General features: G+C 42.1%; 1 long non-coding RNA gene across 1 annotated transcript in view; it reads left to right on the top strand.

The window, feature by feature from the left end:
- LOC140184923 (uncharacterized) overlaps positions 1 to 16,417 on the top strand; it is a 31,200-nt gene extending 14,783 nt beyond the window's left edge. Inside the window, exons 2-3 of the long non-coding RNA XR_011882474.1 lie at positions 10,565 to 10,843; positions 13,959 to 16,417. This is a non-coding gene — a long non-coding RNA (uncharacterized lncRNA). The remainder of the gene's footprint in view (positions 1 to 10,564; positions 10,844 to 13,958) is intronic.
- Positions 16,418 to 17,151: the final 734 nt, after the last annotated feature.

Genomic DNA, 17,151 nt, shown 5'->3' with positions numbered 1-17,151 from the left:
AATATCCTTAGTAATGTTATCCAACTTGAGTCAATAATGTCAGAAGAGAAAAGAGAAAGAATTAGAACAGATATTGTGCTGGTCTGGATACAGGAAGGAGCAGATCAATCATTAGGCCAAGGCAGGAAGGACCAATCAATGGCATTGATTTACAACAACAGAATATATTACTTGGAAGTCAGAAGCCTAGAATTTACAACTGCAAAGCCAGCAAATGGCATCAATAACATTTACCTGGCTGCTATTTTAACTCTAACTTTACCCCTTGATATTAATCAATGCCAAGAGACCAGGGAGATGTGTCCAGCTATTTTCCGAGAAGACTCCTTATTCAACACCCTGGTTAACATCTCATCCAAACGATGGCACCTCTGGCAGGTAACACTGCTTCCACACTGAGGTGGAAACATCACTAGAATTTACTGAGTCTATCGGCTTCGCAGAAGGAAAGCTATGCCTTGGCTGTTCGCTCAATATGATGTTATTACATCTACAAACCAGATTCAGTTCAATATACCTGACAGCACAGAAGGAGTTATCATCCAGAAATAGATTTCAGGCTTTAAGGTGGGGGGGGGGGGAGAATGAGAAATTAATTGCCCCAACTCCAAAAAGACCAGAGTTAATGATGTTAATAATTGAGTCAATTTGCACCCATTTTTGGATTTCTTAGTATCTCATTGGGGAGAAATCATCTCCTCATTATTTTTTATCAGGACTTTAAGTTTTCCCAAGAACTTTCTTTCGGCATAAAACTCACCCAAGTTATGTCAGCAACAGTACAATAGAAGACATTTGCTATGGTAACACTTGCAGGCTGCCCCCAGCACGTCCTCAGACTGTGTTGGTCATTGACGCTAATGGTGTATTTCACTGTGTTTCAATGTTTCGATGTACATGTGACAAATAAAACTGACTTTTATTTGTCGGCATTAATAATTTTTTTTATTCACGGACCAACTTATTTGCATTAAAAAAAGCACTGGCTTCACAAAAGGCTCTTTCCAACAGGTGCCCTGGACATTAGGAAGCTGAGGGATCTGGGATGAGAAATGATCAGCTTGAAACTTATCACGTTGCCTTCACCCGCTAACCTTGATCCAAAACAGAAGCAGTTTAAAAGTTACCAATTCCCTCACACCATTTCTACTCAGATGTCTCTTTCTACACACTGTATCTTGTATTTCTTGCTAAGCCAAGTTACGAATTATTCAGCACATGCAAGTATGGCTTTGTGAGGAAGAACACATCCATTTCTTTTACTGGCTCCTTGTCACAACCTGACAGGTGCAGGTTTCATATTCTTATAAGTTGCATTTAGAACTCTCATAGTTCTGAAACATTTTTTTTGCTCCTGGACCAGCCAGAAATGGATCTAAGTGAGTGACACACTCCCAGCCCTGCAGACAGGACGGAATGTCTGCTTGGCATAATGTTTGCTGGGGGAGGCAGGGCCTTGGCCTCCTATCTGTTTCCAGTTAAGCCAGGGCTTAGACTGGGCTAAAGGCAGCACTGATGTAGTGTCTTCTCATAATCCACTACTTTACCGTTCCCTGTGTGCTCTGCAAGGTTCTGGTGCTGAACAGCATTCAGGCCAACCTGTCCTGTAATTTTTATGTTTGCATTTGTCATGACAATGGACTGACCCACATTTGAAATCTGCAGAAATTGTGAGTTCTGCAGTATTACACCTCTACTGCAATTTCCTGTCCTGAATTCTGAGTATTGAATGGTGCTCCCTCCCCACTCCACTCTCTCTGTTTGTCTGTCTGTCTGTCTCTCTCTCACACACACACTGAAAGGTCCAGATAGAGTGGAAGTGGAGACGATATTTCCGACAGTGGGAAGTCTATGACGAGAGGGCATGTCCATTTAGAACAGAGATGAGGAGGAATTTCTTTAGCCGGAGGCTGGTGAATCGGTGGATTTCATTGCCACAGATAACATTGGACACCAAGTAATTAGGTATATTTAAAGTGAAGGTTGTTAATTAGGAAGGGTTATCGGGAGAAGGCAGAAGAATGGGGTTAAGAGGGATAATAAATCAGCTATGATGGAATAGCTAAGCAGACTCGATGGACCGGATGGCCTACTTCTGCTCCTATGTCTAATGGTCTTATGGGCCATTCAGAGAAGAAGAAGAGGGAGACAGCAGAGAGACAATAGTGATGTAGGAATCTGTGGAGAGGATTAGTGCAGAGAAAATGGTTGGTAAACTGGAGCCTCCCTGCAGAGGTTTCAAGAAGAAGTAAGCCCTGCCCCTACGGGTATGGGAAGCTCTCAGAAATGGACTAGGCTGCACTTCCCAGCCCATGTGCCACCCAGTTCTTTCTTGGTCCTGACTCACGAATGATGGCTAACACCATGTAGACAACTGGTTCACAACCACAGCCACAAGACCACACCATTATTTACAGATATCATGCTTTTAGAAAATGTAACAAAACTTTGTTTGATCATAATATAATCTGTTTTTTCCACTGGGAAAAAATATGCCCACTGACTTTTGCAAATCATCACTAATAGTGAAAAGTCACCATTGTTCTTCTGCAGTTTAATCTGAATCTCCCATAGCTCAGCCACACTTTCCCCCCTGCAATTTAGTTAAGGCAACATTTACAAGATGGAGTCTATGCAGACTCTTCACTGAATTATAATTGGATCACTTTGGTGACTCCTTCCTTCTTGGAGTATCTACTAGTTAAACTTTTGTATCTCTTTGAATTCTAATTCTTTCATATGTTTTTATGCACATAAAATTCCACTTATACATTTCATAACTTTTACTTTGTGGTGAAAGACTATCCATCTGTCAGCACCTACCTGTCCCACCTCTTCCTGGAAAGCTTCAGATCAAGAACTACAAACTCACACAATACTTTCTCCCAGAGATTCTCTCATGGGCCCACAGAGAGGGAATCTCAGTGTAGTTATTAATAATAACATAATCATATGTGCACAGATAAAATACCAGAAGAAATTCCAAAATGCAGACATGAACAGTTTTATTTAGTACTGGGTACAGATCCAACACAAATACTTGAGTGAACCCGATTCTCCACAATTACCAAAGAAAATTATTCATTATCTTCTCTTGCAACAACATCAAGTTCGACATTATCATGTTGCTTGCTACACCTTACTGTTCGCTGCTCAATCACTTTGCAGAAAAGGAGTTATCCTGACCTTTCTAGTCTTTGGATACCTCTGGATGGAACAAAATGGCAGCTTGCACACTTGAAAGCAATTCACCCTCATTAAAAGAGCTGTGTCCTATGGAAGGGCACATCAGAACTCAACAGTTTAGAACAGTAAAGATTAAATCTTTATGTTAAAGATTAGCTTATTTGTCACATGTAGATCGAAACATACAGTGAAATGCATCATTTCTATCAATGACCTGCAGTCCAAGGACTTGCTGGGGGCAGCCTGCAAATGTCGCTATGCTTTTGGCACCCACATATCATGTCCTCAACCTACTAACTCCTACTAAAGTGTATGTCTTTGGAATGTGGAAGGAAACCCGAGCACTCTGAGGAAAACCACGCAGTGACGAGGTGTACATTTATTTATTTTTAATTTTATTTCGAGATACAGTGTGGAACAGGCCTTTCCGGCCCAGTGAGCCGTGCTGCCTAGGAACCCGCCAATTAACCCTAGCCCAATTACAGAACAATTTACAATCACCAATTAACCTACTAACCAGTATACCTTTGGACTGTGGGAGGAAACCAGAGCACCTGGAGAAAACGTATGCGTTCCGTGGGGAGAATGCATAGACTCCTTACAGACAGCACTGGAATTGAACTCCAAACTCCGGAGCACCCTAAGCAGTAATAGTGTTGTGCTAATAGCACACTACCATAGCACCCATACAAACACCTTCCAGACAGCACCATCCCCTCACACACCCCCAAAAACTGCAGGTTTCATTACACTTACATCTCTGGCTGTTTTCCTCAGTCACCTTCCAACAATGTTTCCACTTCCTTCTACTCACATTATGTTGTAACTTCATAGAACTCTGGTTAGGCCACGTCTGAAGTATTGTTTCCAGTTCTGGTCGCCCCACTCTAGGAAGGATGTTGAGGCTTTGGAGAGGGTGCAGAAGAGGTTCACCAGGATGCTGCCTGGTTTAGAGGGCTGGGTAAACTTGTGTCGTTTTCTCTAGAGCACAGGAGGCTGAGGGGAGATCTGATAGAGGTTTAGAAGATTTAAGAGGCATAGATAGAGTAGGTGGACAGTATCTTTTTCCCAGAGTAGGAACGTTTAATACCAGAGGGCATGCATTGAAAGTGAGAGGGGGTAGGTTCAAGGGGGATGTGAGGGGTAAGTTTTTTTTACTCAGAGAGTTGTAGGTTTCTGGAATGTGCTGCCTGGTATGGTGGTCAAGGCAAATACATTAGAGGCTTTTAAGAGACGATTAAATAGGCACATGAACGCGAGGAAGATGGAGGAATATGGACATTGTGTAGGTAGGAGGGATTAGTGTTTGGGGTTTTTTTGATTTACTTTTTAACTGGTTTCGCACAACATTGTGGCCTGAAGGGCTATTCCTGCACTGTACTCTTCTAAGTTCTATGTTCCTCAGCTATCGAAACTGATTGCTAAAGACTTCAAGTGCAAGTAAACATGAACAGCAATTTAGATATCTTTCTACCAGGCAAACAGCACCCACAACTGGTCAATAAGAAGAGACATTTCCGATGTCTGATATAATGACAAATGTACCAGTGGAGAAGAGCTCCTTCTACGGCTAAAGAAATATTTCTCAGTGACCACTGTTAACCTCTGCTCCTTGGCAGGGCAGATCCCTTACTGAAAGACAAACACTGAAACCACTAACAGCATGTACAGTGGGGAAAGAATGTCATTTGTTCAAGAGTCACAAGCAAAGGCAAAAGATGCCCAGAAAGCCACCCAGTGCGTTAATCTGTTACAAAATACTTAAGATGTCTATTACATACATTTATATAGTAACAGAAGTGTATTAAAATATCCTAAAATTATTCATAGAGGAGAACTTTGTTTGACACCCAGCCATGTACCAGATATTAGGATAGGAGAAGATTCCTTCTTCTCCAGCCCTTTACCTTTCCCATCCACCTGGCTTCGCCTATCACCTTCCAGCTAGCCCCCTTCCCCTCTCCCCACCTTTTTATTCTGGCATCTCCCCCTATTCCATTTTAGTCCTGATGAAGGGTCTCGGCCCGAACCATCAACTGTTCATTTACTTCCATAGATGCTGCCTGACCAACTGAGTTCCTCCAGCATTTTGTGTGCGTTGCTTATGATAAGTAATCTCGAATACTGTCAAAAGATGGTAGGTTTTAGAGATGTGCTAGAGACAGGGATTTATGAAGTGAATTCCAAAAGTCTGAGAGTAGGGAGATGTTAAGCCAGCTGGAGCAACAAACAAACCGCTGGAGGAACTCAGTGGGTCAGGCAGCATCTGTGGAGGGAAGTCAACAGTTGATGTTTCGGGTCAAGATCACTCCAGGCCAGTCCAGATGAAGGGTCTCGACCTGAAACATTGACTGTCCATTTCACTCCACAGATGCTGCCCGACCTGCTGGGTTCCTCCAGCAATTTGTTTGAGCTCTGGATTGGAACATCTACACTTTCTCGTATCTGCCAGGAAAGCTGCTTAGGTAGACTGATTTAAACCAAGAGATCAGATAGGAAGGAGTACAGAGTTCTAATGGGTCTCATAGTTGGATGAACTTGCGAAGATAGGGAGGAGTGAAGCTATTGAAACAGCAAAGAGGAATTTAAATTGGAAGCTAAGCTGAAACTGAAGTCGATAGAGGTCAGTGAGTTGAGGCTGTTGTTAGGTTTCTGAGTATGCTTGTTGAGGGCACATGAAGAATTTCTTCATAGGGTCTGAATGGAGGAGGAAATAATAAGCACGGCACAACAGGCTGTCAATCATTTATGTCAGAGCAAGGGAAAAGACTCAATAATGTATCCTGAATGAGCATAACAGACTACAGGAATTCTGAAAGCCAAAAAGGGATTTTTTTTTCCCCCTGGAGCAGATATATTTAGAGAAGGAAAGAGGGAGAGCAGTTCTATTGGTTGTTAAGTGCTGTGGGACTTTGTAACACACAGCACTGCCTCTGTCCCAGATTCCTATTCTGTACAATCTCATTAAATTTGATGTGTCACAGAGAGTTCACTCAAATGAAGGGGCCGCAGGAACAGGTTTGATGTTTGCCAGATTTACCAAAGAAAATGATTCATTATGTTCTCAAAATGTACACCCCTCTGACTTGCTGCCGCAGTTAATTTTTACCAACAGTAAGCTGGTTGTCAAGGCCTCTTTTCTCCAGTTCTCCTCTCTATTTTTAACCCTCTGCGTACTTAATATATTTTAACTTTATTTTTTAAACATATAGCCTTATTTCATTTGAAGTCCTTATTAGAACCCACATCTGTCTTCCCACTCCTCGTGTGATAGCACTACTATAATATCACACATTAGTTTACTATGTCTAAGGTATTATCCCTCATCCATCAGCAATCCCTCTGTTTAAAAACCTTGATCTTTTGTTTCAAATCCGTGCCTTGCCTCTGCTCCTCCCTGTCTCTACAACCTCCTTCCACCTTAAGACTTATTAATTTCCCTGTTCGCCTCCAGTTCTGCCCACAACCATACCTCATGCAGTAATGGTCAGACTTTTAGATTTTGATATTTCCTTCCCCAGATATCTCCACCTCTCTCTCTTCCCCCTCTCTTAAAAGGCTTCTTAGGTAACCTTAACTCATTATGTTGATTGCCAATTTTCAGACTTTGCCTGACATTTCATCTCAATAGACAAGATGAATTTGGGATCAATGTGGTTGAAAGAAAATCAGTCTTGATTGAATGGTGGAGCAGACTTGATGGGCTGAATGGCCTAATTCTGCTCCTATATCTTATGATCTTATGAATTCTCACTCCACTATGTGTCTCAAGATGGCTTACAACATGACAGAGCCATGTAACTACAATCTGTAGTTGTTCATCTAGTTGTTCCGTAATATCTGAAACATCTTCAAGGAGCGGTGCCTTAGGAAGGCAACCTCCATCACCTGGGACATGCCTTGTTCTCATTGCTGTCATCAGGTAGGAGGTACAGAAGCCTGAAGGCACACACTCAGCAATTCAGGAACAGCTCCTTCCCCTCTGCCATCAGGGAGGAGGTACAGGAGCCTGAAGACACATGCTTAGCGATTCAGGAACAGCTTCTTCCCCTCTGCCATTAGATTTCTGAATGGACATGGAACCCATAATCATTACCTCACTACTTTCTTTATTTCTATTAGTTTGCATGAATTATTTTAACTTAACGATCTAATAGACAAATATATAATGTAACTGTCTTTTCTCTATATATTTATTTATCATGTATTTCATTGTACTGCTGCCATGAAGTTAACAAATTTCACAACATGTACTGGTGATACTAAATCTGATTCTGATTCATGCCCAGGGTTTACCACAGCAGCCTCACCCAATGGGGACTTTGAAATTCCCACTCCTGCTCCAAGCCTAAGGGTGCTGATAGTAATTATAGGTAACCCAAGTCCCTCAATAGAGTCCTCTGGAACTCACCTTTCCACTCAGCCTCTGCAGTCTTTTTAGCTCGGTTTATTTTTTTTTAATGTTTAAGACTAAGACTTCATATTTTTGTGTTTTTTTGCCAGTCCATCACAGGTAAATCCCTCCCACTTTTGAGCACATCTACACAGAGCATTGTTGCAGGAAAATAGCATCCATCATCAGGGACCCCCACCACCCAGGTCATGCTCTCTTCTTCCTGCTGTAGGTTTTCTATGTTTCAAACCCAAGGCCTCATCTGTTGTCTCCAGTGGATTAACAGGATGCCATCCACTAACTTGAAGAAGAGCAAGGGTGATATTTTCCACAGTGTGCTGACCAACAAACATTCTTCAAGCAACCTAGGACCATTAGACCATAAAACACAGGCCATTCAGCCCATTGAGTCTGCCGCACCATTCGATCATGGCTGCCTTACCAATCAACCGCTGCTTTAAATATACCCAGTGACTTAGTCTCCACAGCCATTTGTGGCAACAAATTACACAGCCTCACCATCTTCTGCCTGAAGAAATTCCTCCTCATCTCTGTTCTAAAGAGACATCCTTCTACTGAAGCCGTGCCCTCTCGTCCAAGATTCTCACACCGTTGGAAACAATTTCTCCACTTCCACTCCATCAATGCCTTTCAATATTCAGTAGGCTTCCAGAGGTTCCCCCCTCAATCTTTTAAACTCCATTGAATACAGTGTCAGAGCTATCAAACACTCCTCATGCCTTAACCCTTTCCACCCCGGGATCATTCTTATGAACATCATCTCAACTGTCTCCAGTGCCAGCATATCCTTTCTTAGATACGGAGCCCCAAGACTACTCACAATACTCCAAATGTGGTCTGAACAATCCCTTATAAGTTCTTAGCATTACATCCCTTGCTTTTAGCATAGCTACAATTTTTAAAAAATCCTGTCTTTTAACATTTAGACCAGGGGTCGGCAAACTTTCTGCCTCTGTGGGCCAGATCACATATTAATGAGCGGACAGTGGGCCAGATAAATGCCATAAAAAACTTGAAATGTGGGAATTTTCCTTTTAAGTACATCTAGTTATGTTTTGCCTCAAATTAATGAATAACGCATGCTAGAAAATCATTTGTGCTTTACCAAGGATGGCAATTAGTAATCAAAGAACTCAGTTTAGTTGCAATTTATTTCAATCAAGGCATCTTTTGAATCTATTAAAAGGACACAAAGAATCTTTAAACATAAAACATATGAACATGATGCATTGAATGGTGGTAAATGAAGTATAATAAAAAAGAAAATTTTAATGCAAACAGTCGATAAATTAATGTGAAACTTGATGCTGTTTGTTGCTTGAAAGCTTCTCAATATTGGGTGTCAGACTTGTTGATGCCAAGAGCAAGACATTATCCAGATGGGCATCAGTCAGTCTTGTTCTCAAATGGTCCTTGGTGTGTTTCATTTTTGAAAATAATTGCTCACACAGATAAGTGCTGCCAAACAATGATGCCATCTTTTTTGCATGGTCCACTAAGTTAGGATACTTCCCACTTGGATGAATATATTTTCTATAGAAGTCAAGCACTGACACATCTTCAGAATGAAATTTCGATCTCAATATGTCATCACACTGTATCTCAATCAATTCCATTTGAAAAATTTCTGATGCAGTGTCCACTTCCACATCAAATGGAGTAGCAAACAGCTTGAACTCAATTGCATGCAAGTGAAAATCAGCAAAAAGAGATTAAACTCTTTTCTCAATTCTTGGACCATATTCACAAAAATGCCTGGATCTTGTGCTTTCCCAGATTGCTCGATGAAGAAGTAATCTAGTGTCCAAGTGTCTTGGAAATTTCAGCATTCAGTGTCTACTTTCCTGCGTTTCGCATTCATTGCCATTGGAATTTTTTTCTTCGATTTTATTTCGAAACGCGAGTTATTCAACAAGTATCATAGCACATGTAAATATCTGGATATTTAGCGTGGATTTCTTGTTAAAACACAGTGACGTTGTTTCTGTTTACAAATTTGAACGATCCCATCTGAAAACCTGTGCGTGCACGGAGAGTATCTAATACATATTAATAAGGTAGTCTGCCTTCCTGTCATTCGTATATACCAGTGTTTGGTCTGGAACAAAACGGAACCTGGGGCCAGTGTAACAAGACGCCATGCATGTCCATCAGTGTGGTCACGTGAAACACTCAGAATAAGGAAAAGTCACTCGCAGGCCGGATAAGCATAGCATCTCAATATTTGCTCGTGGGCCGTAGGTTGCCTACCCCTGATTTAGACACTTGCTGGATTTTGCGGCGGTTGTGTTGGCTGCCATTTTGCCCTATAAATGTCTCCCAATCATTAATCCAGGACTATGGCCACCAGCTCTATTGCATAGTCATTACATTGTCAGCATTAAACCAGACACTTGAAGGTTCTGAACCCTTTTCTCAAGTAGGCAGCTTGTTGCATCTCTCTCACACTTGTTGCCTGTCTTATCTCATTTAGCTAACAGGGAAGTTATGTTAGTTGTACAGATACATGGATTGAAATTGCACAGAAAGTTATGGGCCAAATTGTGGCAAATGTGACTGGCTAGTCAGCAAAGGCCAGTTGGGTCAAAGGTCCTGATTCCATGCTGTATCACTCTGTGTCTCTTGGACTCCATGTAGTCATTATAGGAGAGTCCCAAATATCCCTAAAATGTTGGAAAGGACAGAAACGGTTGGACACACCTTAATAAAGTTCCCCATCTTTCCTATTTCTCCATGAAACATGCTTATTATGCAAACAGTAATATTGAACCTCTGATGTCAAAAAAGTGCCCCCCACATTTTATACATGCCTTCCAATTTCATAACATAGTTCAAAGAGTTGAAATAAACTTGGTTATGGAATGTGGCAGAAAGCTGAACAAATGTTATAAGCTTTATTAAAAAGAATGCTGTACCTTTTAAATCAAACACTTTGTAAGAATGTTGAATTATGCTTTGCTACAGCACATCAGAAATCTCCTTTCACATCCATAACTCAGGAAGGATTCCCAATTTTCCTTTTCTCCAAACACAAATACGTGGGCTGTTCAATCCTGAGGGATCCTGCCAGAATTTCATGGGCCGCTACACCAAGTTAGAGAGGGATTGGCCAGCGTGTCCGCTGCCTGGAGGGTGCGAATAAAAGAATGGAAGAATTCTGAGCCAGCCAAGGTCTGAAGATTCATCTGATCGAAACTATATCCCAAGAACCAAGGGAAGCAGAAAATAAGTACAAAGAACAAAGTAAGACTTTTAATAACATTCACAGAGTAAGAGCCAAAGCAAAATGGTGACCCTTCACACTGCTGAAGTGTGGGGATATTTTATCTTGAGCATATTTCATTGCAGGTACATGCTCCAGTTGAACATATGGAAGCAAGATCTCATGGGGCGCCAATATATTAACAGATGAAATTGTTGTTGAAAATAATCCCTGTTCCAATTACTTTTCAGTTGATGAATTGCACTTTCCAAATGGGAGTTGTAGGGCTTTTCTATTTTTCATAATCTGGGCAATACTGGCATTTACTGCTCATTCCAGAATGTCCTCAAGAAGGTGATACCAGCAGGCCTCTGGAACCATTTCTAAAGAAGGTCCTCCCATAGTGCTTGTGGATAGGGAATTCCAGGATTAAGAACCAGAATCAGAATCAGGTTTAATAAACCTGACATATGTTGTGAAATTTGTTATCTTGTGGCTGGAGTCACAGGTCTGGGAAGTGTTAGCTGATGTTAGACCTGTACAGGCAGATACCTCCCAGACTCCACCCAGGTAACAGGAATCATCTGCCACTCATTTCCAACCCATCACCTGCAGCCTATTTAAACCCAGCTTTCATCCACAGTCTTTTGTTCACTCATTGAACCAGCCAACCTCAGCCAGTTGCTCCAAACCTTCAGTTACCTTGTTACCTTGTTGTGTTAAACATCTGTTAACTCTTGTTTCATGGCCCCTTGTGGCTTGTTATTTTGCAGTTTATTAGTAAAATATCATTTACTGTTAAATCATCTCCGCTGCTCTGCTTTTGGGTCAAGCCTCCTCGAGGCGAGTATCTGTAGTGTGTTTTTCTGGATGGTGCACAGAGTAGCCATTGTGCAGTAGTGGTGGAAGGAATGAGGCAGGTGTACAAAATTTAGCCTCAGTATCCTTGAGATAAAAATATTTTAAAATTTGCAAATGGTCACTGCCCAATAACATCTAATGCTAACCATGTAGCCATAGGGCCAGTGGGAAACAGTGAACCTAGTTGCTGGCTGACAACAGTTAGATTAGATTTAGATTAGAATTTAGATTATGAGGACACGCAGTCCTCATTTATTGTCATCTAGTAATGCATGCATTAAGAAATGATACGATATTCCTCCAGTGTGATATCACAGAAACACAGGACAGACAAAGACAGAAAAAAATCACAAAAACCACATAATTATAACATATAGTTACAATAGTGCAAGCGATACTGTAACTTGATGAAGAACAGGCCGTGAGCGCGGTAAAAAGTTCAAAGTCTCTCAAAAGTCCCACATCTCACGCAGATGGGAGAAGGAAGAAAACTCTCCCTGCCATGCCCGACCACAGTCCGACTCTGAGTCGTCCGAAAACTTTGAGCTCCAACCAGCCCTCTGACAACAAGCACCGAGCACCATCTCTGCCGAATATTTCGACCCCAGCCATGGCTGCCAGCAGCAGGCAAAGCCGCGGATTTTGGGGCCTTCACTCCGGAGATTCTCCATCGCACAGTAGCAGCGGCAGTGAACTGGGCATTTCAGAAATTACACCAAATGTTCCTCCGTGCTTCTCATGTCTGTCTCCATCAAATCAGAATTGTGCATGGCATCCTACTTACAAATACGATATAATTTCACCGGAGAACTGCGCGCGCTGCGTCGCGCCGCCATCTTCTCCTCCCGCCAACATCTAATCATTTACCATCTAATCTAATGAAAAACAATGAACTGGTTAAGCCAGCAAAAGGTGGCATTGTCCTTTGAAGAAACAATGGTAAAAATATTTAAAGCTGAGAGAATGAGTTATGCTAAGTTTGAGAGTAGTGGACTAGGCCTGAAATAAGGCCAGCATGGACTAGAAAGGCCTATTTCTCTGTCATAGTGCTCTAGACCACCATTTCTGTAAAACAGGGGATGTCAACCTGGGGTCCATGGACTCCTCACTTAATGGTAGGGGCCCATGGCATAAAAAAAGGCTCTAAAATGTACGTTACCAGTTTCTGCTGCTGGCACTGTGAAGAGGCTGATTTTTATGCTCACCAGCTGCAGGTAACTCTTGCTATTCCTGAAACAGTAGAAGGAAGCAAATATAGCAGGACCTCATAAGAACAAGCTTGAGGTTGACAGCCCTTTACAGATCTCCCGGTGACCATGGAGCTCACCCAATAGAATGTTAAATGAAAAGACAATCACAAGAATGAGCACATCTAGATATTGAAGGAATCAAAGGATGTGGGTCATTGCAGGAAAGTAGATTAATCTTAACATCGATGAGCAACAGATGAGGCTCAAATGTGCAATTAGCCTCAATTTTCAAAGTAAATATATTATCGAAGTACATATATGTCACCAAATACAACGCTGAGATTCATTTGCTTGTGGGTATGCACAATACATTCATAGCATAACAACCATAACAGAATCAACGAGAGACCGCATCAACTTGGATGTTCAACCACTGTGCAAAAGACAACAAGCTGTGGGAATTCAAAAAGAAATAAATGATAATAATACTAATAATTAAATAAGCAATAACTGTCAAGAACATGAGATGAAGAATCCTTGAAAGTGAGCCCTTAGGTTGTGGGAACATTTCAATGATTGGGGCAAGTGAAGTTATCCCCTCTGGTTCAGGAGCCTGATGGTTGAGGGGTAATAACGGTTCCTGAACCTGGTGGTGTGAGTCCTGTACCATCTTCTGTACCTTCTTCCTGGTGGCAGCAGCAAGAAGATAGCATGTTCCAGGTCGTGGGGGTCCATGATATTGGATGTTACCTTCCTGTAATGTTGTTTCACATTGATGTGCTCAATGATGGGGAGGGCTTTAGCTGTGATGGACTGGGCCATATCCATTACTTTTTGTAGGATTTTCTGTTCAAGGGCATTGGTGTCCCTATACCAGCCTATGATGCAGCCAGTCAATATACTCCCCACTACACATCTATAGAAGTTTGTCAAAGTTTTAAATGCAATGCTGAATCATCACAAACTCCTAAGGAAGTAGAGGCACTGCCGTGCTTTCTTTGTAATTGCACTGATGTGCTGGGACCAGGACAGGTCCTCAGAATGTCATGGTCCGGTCCGTTAACTACTCATTTCTGTTAATTTCCTTTTCCCCGTGTCCCACCAGGCTCCTTGATTAGGGCACCTGATCTTCATCCGAACCGGCAGGATAAAAACCCCGGCTTACAGCTACTCGGGGCTGGTCCATCACCATGGCCAGGGAGGCGATGAACGTTCCGAGCCGCCAAGAATAAGGGACCGTCTGCATGAGCTTCTCTATGTCAAGATACGTATTGTTTGTTGTTGTTTGTTTTTGTCGTCTCATGTCCAGCTGAGTGTTGCCAGCCATTTTGCTGCTGCTCCAAGCCGGGATGCGAGTGGTCCATTGTTGTTTTGTTTTGTAGGCTCCGAGTCCCAGTCCAAGTCAAGGCTTCGTGTCCAATCAAGTCTTCGTGTCCAGGTCATGTCCAAGTCCGTCCCCGTGTCCAAGTCATGTCCTAGTCCGTCTCTGTGTCAAGTGTCTGTGCCTGTGCCCTGCACTTGTGTCTGTTTCCTCTGCCCCCAACGCCCCATTGCAACACAGAAATAATAAGGGATTCAGAGGAGTCAACACCGAGGACTTTAAAGTTGCTGACTGTCTCCACTTCTGATCCTCTAATGAGGACTGGCTCATGGACCCCTGGTTTCCTCCCCTGAAGTCAGTATCAGCTCCTTGGTCTTGCTGACACTGAGTGAGAGATTGTTGTTGTGGCACCGCTCAGCCAGATTTTCAATCTCACTCCTATATGCTGATTCGTCACCACCTTTGATTCGGCCCACAACTGCGGTGTCATCAGCAAACTTAAATATGGCATTGGAGTTGTGCTTAGCCACACAGTCATAAATGGAAAGCAAGTAGAGCACAGGATTAAGCATGCGGCCTTGTGATGCACCTGTGCTGATGGAGATCGTGGAGGAGGTGTTGCCAATCTGAACTGACTGGGGTCTGCAAGTGAGGAAATCAAGGATCCAATTGCACAAGGAGGTATTAAGGCTAAGGTCTAGAAGCTTATTGATTAGTTTTGAGGGGATGATGATATTGAATGCCAAACTGTAGTCAAAAAGAGAAACGAGAAATAGGCAGAACTCTGACTCACTGGGGAGAGGAGAGGCTTGGCTTTGCTTCAGAGGCTGGAGGGAAACAGAATGGAAATGCTGGAAGCAATCAGCAGGTCAGGCAGCACATGTGGAAGGAGAAAGAGACACTGCCTGACCTACTGTGTGTTCCCAGCAATTGCTGTTTTTTTAAATTTCAGATTTCCAGCATCTGCTGTTGTTTTTAATTTTTAGAGAAATGCAATAATGTTTGTAGAGGAATGGCGAATGTAAAGATTTTAAATTTAAACCAGCTTATTGGATAAGGTTGCCTTTCTTTGAAGGGAACTTTCAGCCTTCAGCTTTGAGGACTCCGCATTCTTCCAATTCCTGGTTCTTATTTGCTCTGATTCTCATTGTCTCCTGGCAGCTTCAGTATCCCTGGGTTACGAAGGGAAGAGGAACAAAAAACCTGTGCCTCGTAGCCTCAGTGTGACCCTAAGACGATGCCACCAACTGTTCAAGCAGTGGGCTCTGGAATTCCCCTCCCTCAACCTCTTTAGAACAGAGAACATAGAACAGTCCTACACAGTACAGGCTCTTCGGCCCACAATGTCATGCTGACCCTTAAATTTACTTCAAGATCAACAATGCTTCCCTCCTACATAGCCCTTCATTTTCCTTTCATTAATCTGCTCATCTATGAGTGTTTTAAATGTATCTAATGTATCTGCCTGTACTGCCATCCTGGGAGGGTGTTCCATGCACCCACAACTCTCTTTGTTAATTACCTACTTTTGACATCTCCCTATACCTTTTTTTCCAAATACCTTAAAGGTATGCCCTCTGGTATTAGCCATATCTGGGAAAATTTTTCTGGCTTCCCTCTTGATCTACGCCTCTTATCACCTTGATCCAATCACGTCTCATCCTCCAAAGAGAAATGCCCTAGCTCACTCATCCTATCCTTATAATCCAGACAGCATCCTGGTAAACCTCCTCTGCACCCTCTCTAAAGCTTCTACATCCTTCCTATAATGAGGTGACCAGAACTGAACATGATACTCCTTGCCTCTCCTCCTTCAAGAGGCTCATTTAAACCCTTGTCCTTGACCAGACCCAATAATCCTCCTGCTTTTTTGGTGTCCGTTTAGTTTCCTTAGCTAAGATCCTTGTGAAATGCCAAGTTTTTTCTACACAAAAAGCATTGGACACATGTAACATTGGTGTAAATAAATGATATCAAAGAACCTTCTGACTGCTTGTGTTTAACATAGAAAGAGTTATTGTGTGTCACAACACAATACCAGGCCCTTCAGCCCATTGTGTCAGTACTGACTATCAATTACCTATCTAAAGTATTCCTATTTTCTAGTACTTAACCTAGCTCTTTTATGCCAACATACTTCACATGCACAGTTAAATACTCATTAAATAGAGTCATAGAAAAATGCAGCACAGAAACAGGCCCTTCACCCCATCTAGTCCATGCAAAACATTAGAAAAGTTGTGGGAATATCGAGAAGGTGGTTGAAACCTGTAACACTGCCCCCATCACCTCCCCATGCAGTGTATTACAGATCTCATTTGTCCTCTGCATGAAAATAATTTTCCTCACGTCCCTTCTAAATTCCTACTCTTTAACTTAAATCGATAACCCTCTGGTTCTGGACAATTCTGCAATAGAGAAATGTTTCTCAGTATCTCTACCCTACCTATGCATCTCATGACTTCTGTAGAGCTCAACCAGATCAGCTCTCAGCCTTCTCCACCTCAGGAAAAAAACAAATCCGGCCTATCTAGTCTAGCTGAAATGTTACAACACAGCGCATTGCCCTTTGCTACTGAAAGTCGATTCCATAGGAGTCATTAGAAATCAATTTTAGAACAAGAGTGAAAGGACATCCTTTACTGCATTGTGCATTCAGCTCATGAGACCAAGATTGAATTCCTACCCCTCTCAATCCAATTCAACATCAACTTGATAAAACAAGTCTACACTGTAAAGAGAAGAATACGAAAAAGTTAGCATGTAAACTAAATTTCTAAACTAAGATTCAACCCATTCTTGGAACCAATGCACATGACTGATTCAATAATATATGTATTTATGTGTAAATTGATTCTTAGAAAACATATTGCACAGAAAGAGGTCATACCTTCCTTACTGACTAACCTGAGATAGAGAGGTTATTAGAGGCACACATGCCTTAGGGACATAGGAAGTCAAAAGATTATTTGGCTCC

The sequence above is a fragment of the Mobula birostris genome, chromosome 20 (genome assembly GCF_030028105.1).
Source record: "Mobula birostris isolate sMobBir1 chromosome 20, sMobBir1.hap1, whole genome shotgun sequence".
NCBI classification, from domain to species: Eukaryota; Metazoa; Chordata; class Chondrichthyes; order Myliobatiformes; family Myliobatidae; genus Mobula; species Mobula birostris.
Note: the sequence above shows the minus strand (reverse complement) of the source record. Positions and strands in the feature narration are given on the sequence as shown.